Raw genomic sequence first — 6,135 nt, 5'->3', positions numbered from 1 at the left:
GTGTTCCAGTAGACCAGGCTCTCTGGCTCAGCTCTGCACCACTTAACCAGCTTCACTCTCAGCCAGCTTCAGTCTGCCGTGCTCTCTCTCAGCCAGCTCACATTTCTAATTCACCCTGCCTAGCTCACTCGCTCATGTCTCTGTTCTGTCTCTACCTCAGTTAGTCTGCCACTCCCAGTTACTGTCTCCGACTAGCATTCAGTCGCAAACTTGTAATAAACTCTGCACCTGGATCAAGTCGGCGTTTCGGCTTTTTATTTTGTCTGTCATGCTCTGGAAAGTGTTTTACACAAATCCTGTAAATTACGTACAGCAGGCAAAGGCAGATAGATCAAAACAGTAGAGGTGATAGCACTGCACAATGTGTGAGTTGTTCATGCAGGTGTTCAGTCTTCAACAGAATGCATTCAGTTTGAACATCACCCTGTTTCAAAGAAGAGGTGCGGATGTGTGTGTGTGTGTTCTTGTCTGCCTCAATGCGGTGAAATAACAGTGCTGCATTGTTTGAGAGAACCTTGCCTTTGATGTTCGCAGAGGAGGAGTGTGTGTCTTCTGCGGTTAAAGTCAACTGGTTATTAATTAAGAGTGTTGTAGTGACTCAGACTGAGACGCTAATCACACTCTCCTCATTGACTTTGATGATTCTTTTTTTCACTGCAGCCGGTCCCCTTATAGACAATCAGTGAAGCAGACAGGTTTAAGAGGAGCTGATGAAAACCAGATCAAATGTCTCCATTGCTCTCAGTTTCCTCCAAGCAAACACAGGGCGAGGGTGTTGTGGTGATTTTTTTTTAGATTGGGAAGTGGATCAGGTGCATTTTGTAATTACTGTGTGACAGGGCGATAACGCGCGAGCAAACGCAGACAGACACACGCAGACAAAGATACAGGCGCATAGACAAATGCAAAAAACAACACGTGTGTGCTCTTACACAAACACACAATAAATGTCTCCTGCAGGTTAAGACACAGCTGTTTCATGGTCTGTGGAGCATTTCTGTTGTCAGAATAAAAATACCAAAAATAGATCACGGCTTGCGTCAGGGATTTTGAGCTTTTTTCTACAAAACGTCTTAATTTTTAGAGAAAGAGACAGAGATGGATCAGTATTCAGAGCACTCGTCATTACCATCATCAGTTTCCATTCAAGTAGTGAGCATCTCAGGCTCTGTGACACATCTTAATCATCGGCATAATGAATGGAGGATAGCCCCTTGCAAATTCAATCCCTGTTCTGACAGAGGTGATCAATAACTACAAATCGCGGCGTCTCGTTAGGCTCTTGCTAAAGGGAAGCCGTCTTCATATAGCGTCTATTGAGCTTGCCGTCGTTCACGTCAACAACATTCATAGACAATCCTGTTACTTGACCTTTGAGGGAGCTAAACTGAAACAAGGGAAACACACTGATCAATGTGTTTACTGGAGGAAACTGTTTTTGGATTGTGTTATATGTTAAACGTAAATTCTGTGAAGACTAACAGTAGCTTCAGATCGTACTTTTAAACCCTGCGCTTCATCCTGCTTTGTTTCTCTGGAAACATTTTGGCTGTGTTGCTGCATTTTTGCTAAAGAGCTGATTCTTCTAGTATCAGTCTGCTCTTTAGGAGCGTTACCTTTCGTGTCCCTCCATCGAACAACTAGCATGGTGAAACACTAAATCAGCAAATGGCAAATATTCAAGGATGCTTCTTTGCTTGTCTGACTTTTCTTGATGCCTGTCTCATTTATGGTAATCCAGCTTTAGAAGAGCTTCCTGGACGCCCCACTCTCTTCTCTCCTCAGGTTTTAGACCAGAAGTGCATTTTCAGCAAGAAAACAAAGACAGCTCGGCAAACTAAACCATGTGCCACAGAGAAAAGGAGATTTCATTATAAATTAATTCATCTGCCTTGAATACAGTCTCCCCACCTCTGGACTTTCAGTTACCAAGTCACTAGAGGGCAACTGGGTGAGGAGGGCTCGAAATATATAAGGGGCTTTTAAAAATCAAATTTCATTTAATGAAAGGCTTTATCTAGAGTTGTAAGATTCATTTCACTTTTCAAATTGGATGTTTAATAAGTTTATAGAAAGTTTTGAATAATACAAAGGATCTAATCAATTATAGAGCAGATGTTAGCTGAGGCTGCCTGTCACTCAGAAAAACAAATGAATGAACTGAATCTCTAATAAGGTCGTAGCTAATTGCTCACATGCTGATAAATAATAAAACTGGTCATTTTGCAATGAAGTAGCAGAGATGAATAGATGCCACGAAGAGATGCAATATCCATCCACATGGACTGGGCAAAAATTCTTATTTATAGTTTTACATTTGCTCCATTATACTTTTTTTTGGGGGGGGGGGGGGGTGGACAAAGTTGTATGTCATGCTGCCTCCAAGATCTAGCTTTCACTCAAAGTCAAGAAACTGGATTAATGTGTGAGGAATCAGAGTGGAGCTGGCCTCGACTGAAGGAAGCCTCCCTCTTTTAAATGTCACGATTATCAGAACGTTGAGGATGGCAAAAAGATCAAACAAGAAAAAAAGATGAGACAGGAGAAAAACGTTGGAGGGTGCTATATGTAATTTCTGATTTACGGTATTTTTTAAATAGTTAACATTTATTTATTATTTTTATTCTTATTATTACTATTATTATTACTATTACTACTATTATTACTATTATTATTATTACTATTATTACTATTATTATTTTAGAAAAATGGTATAAAACATCTTGGGGACACTTTCAGGCTCAGCCCTGTTTCCCAATGCAGATAAGCACTCACATATAATTGGTCAGCTGATTCTCAAGGTTATTATTTCTAACGAAGAGTAAAATAAAAACTAAAGCTAGATGTTAAAAACAAAAAAAAAAACAAAAAACAACATTTTACTTAAGCAAAATAAAATTAGACTCCCCCCCCAGAAAAAACACAATAACAACAACAACTAAAATACTTGTAGTCATTTTCCTAAATCTTGCCTCTGATGTATGCCCTCCGTACAATAAGAATTTAAAAAGACGAAAACAAATAAAAACTAAACATTTTCAAAATAAATAATAAAAACTAACTGAAATAAGAAACTCTGGAAACGACCTGAAACTAAGCTGAATTCAAGACAAAAAGTCAAAATGATATAAAAGTTTTAAAAAGTAAATACAAAATTATAATAACTTTGCTGATTAAGACACACAGAATCTGTCACGTTTCGGCTGTGTGCAGGCAGGAATTGGACCCAAACGCAAACTCACTAGAAATGGGGTTGAACGTCTACAAACCCTAAACTGAGACAAACACACCTGGGAGAAATCGGACATAACGAGACCCAAGGGAAGCAAACTCAATACATTCATGTAGGACACAGACCTTCAAAGTAAAACAGGAAATGTAACATAGACGCAGACTTGACTAGGGTAGACAGAGCAACTAAGAAACACAGAACAACAACAAAGAGACGCAGAGGGCAGCTACTAAATACTCAGAAAACTAAACAGAATACAAGAAAGCCAAACTAAGACTCTAGACTATAGAATAAACTGGGGCAACAAAGAGAACTAAGATCATATTACGAAAACTCAGAGACACAAGAAACTTAAAACACTGGGTCACCGACCCAGGACCGTGACAGAATCATTCAAAAAAAAAAATAAATAAATAAATAAATAAATAAAAAAAATAAAAAAAGGGGTAAAGAGCGAGCAGCAAGCATAGAGCGAGCAGCTCTGGGCTGAAATGCCTCGTTGAGGTCAGAGGTCATGTCAATATGGATTCAATTCTCAGATGTTTCCAGCACCTTGTTGAATTAAGGCAGTTTTGAAGACAAAAGGAGGTCCAACCCTGTATCAGTAAGGTGTACCTAATAAAATGGCAAGTGAGTATATTTATTCAAAGGTTGAACTGCACAAGAGCCCAAAATTGTTTGGTAGTGAATATGTGCTTTGCAGAGGCAAAACAAGTATTGACATACTTTTCATACATACGTGTCATACTTGTAGTTCTCCAGGTGGAAAGTGACTCATCAGTGAGTTACTGTCAGGGCTCTGTGTGCGGGCAGGCGGAGATGAGGATCCAAATGCAGGACTCGGAAAATGGAATGCAACTCAAAAACCTCAGCTTTATTGCTGGCAAGAAAACAAAACATGAAGTGAGGACTGAACACTGAGACCAAAAACCACACAGGCATAATCTGATGGTACGACGCGACACCGAGCATGAGAAAACACAGGGCTTATATACACAGGGTAGTAACAGGGGAATCGGCAACAGGAGTGAGACACAGCTGGGAGAGATCGGGGCTAACGAGACAGGGGGAACAAAGCTGCACACACTAACATAAGACAAAGACTTTCACAATAAAACAGGAAACATGAATCACAACTCAAAATACTGGGTCCAACGGACCCAGAACCATGACAGTACCCCCCCTCTAAGGGCTGGCTCCCGACAGCCCTAAACAAAAAAAGCACAAAGCAACAGGCCAGGGTGGGCGGAGGGGGTCCAGGACGGAGGGACAGAGACCAAACAAAAAACAAGGAGCACCAGAGTCCAAAAACGCAGGAAAGCACATCAAAAACAAAACGAAACCAGAGCTCAAGAGTCCACGAAAAGTTCAGGGGGCCGACCGTGAAGACGGCAACAACAGAGAAACACGTCGGGGGGCCAGGTGGGTGGCATAGGTGACAGAGCTGGTGTGGAGGCCGGCCGTGCGGAAAGCAACGGCGGCGGCGCAGGCAAAACCAATCAGGAGGCCGACCACTTGGAAGGTAGTGGCGGCCACTGAGCAGGTCCGGAGGTCGGCCCCGAAGGCCATGATGCCAACTTAGAGGCCCGGAAAACGGCCGGCAGAGGGACGGCCGCGGAACCTGACGGCAGCGGGACGGCCGCAGGCGGTGATGTGAATGCTGCAGCCGATGATGCAGAAGTCGCGGGGAATGAGTCAGCAGGTGACGGCTGAACAGACTTGGTTGACAGTTACGTTCAACCACTGGTCCTATTCGTGCTATCATCATCCAGTGACACTGGCCATTCTTTAACCGCTGGCTATTAATGATAAGATATTACACTTTGAGAAACCACCTGCCATGGTCGATTGGGAAACTCTTGCTTCATGCCACAAATTTCAAAGTTTTAGTTCGAGTAATAAACATCACCATCAGTCATGTTTGTTTTCCTCACCCCTGAAACTGATTTGAACATATTCGTCTTTTTATCTGTCGTTGCAACCACTTCCCAGTTTTTGGCCGGCATTTATCTGTACTGAGATTAATGTATTCTATTCACACTGCACCTCTTTATTACCGATAATGAAATAAGGAGGGCTGAGATCGTACACTAGCATGGGCCAGGGGTAGTTTACTCTGTTCTCTTAATTAGGCCCCTCCAAATCCCCAACGCTCATGTTGGCAAAGTTTGACACAACCTGCTCTAATTGCTAACATGCACAGATGTGATAAAGTATATTTGCTGTAGGATAAGGGGATTAGGATGCACTCCATGCACAGATCAGAACCTTGGGGATGTGCAGGGAGAACAGCAGGAAATATTTATGTGTATGAGGAAGTTACTACAGAGAATGAGATGAACATGGTGCTTTAAGTAATTCAGCATCAATAGGATATTGAACCAGGTGTCTCTGATGAGATTGGTGAAATGCTCTTAGTGCCTCGAACAGTGAATTCATAAACAGAACTTCCGAATAACAGATTAGCAGAAACTAATTTAAAATAGATAGTTTCGTACTTCAATATCCCTCAATGCCCTTGGATGATGACTCCAACCTCTGATTAAACGTGGTATCAGGTCTAAGGATTGAAATAGTTTAACACCATGTCACTGCAACTGTCTGTAAGTGGTGCAATATGTATGTTTTCAAATGCTTCTCCACATCACCATGGCCAGAGAAAGAAGTCACATTTAAACTGAGCCAGTATTCATATTCCCACAGGCCTGTGGGAGAGCTGCAAATAGAACTACTCCCCAATGAACTAGAGTGACCTAGACACACCTGAGACAGCCTACAGCCAATCAACACACAGGACACATGTCACACATGGCAGTAGAAGGCCAGACACAAAGAAAAATGGGTCATGCAACAAACCCTATCTATCTATCTATCTATCTATCTATCTATCTATCTATCTATCT

This window comes from Pundamilia nyererei, unplaced genomic scaffold (assembly GCF_000239375.1).
Source record: "Pundamilia nyererei isolate P.nyererei 1_Seehausen unplaced genomic scaffold, PunNye1.0 scaffold00047, whole genome shotgun sequence".
In the NCBI taxonomy this organism is placed as follows: Eukaryota; Metazoa; Chordata; class Actinopteri; order Cichliformes; family Cichlidae; genus Pundamilia; species Pundamilia nyererei.
The sequence above is the reverse complement of the archived record's forward strand: the minus strand, read 5'-3'. Positions refer to the sequence as shown.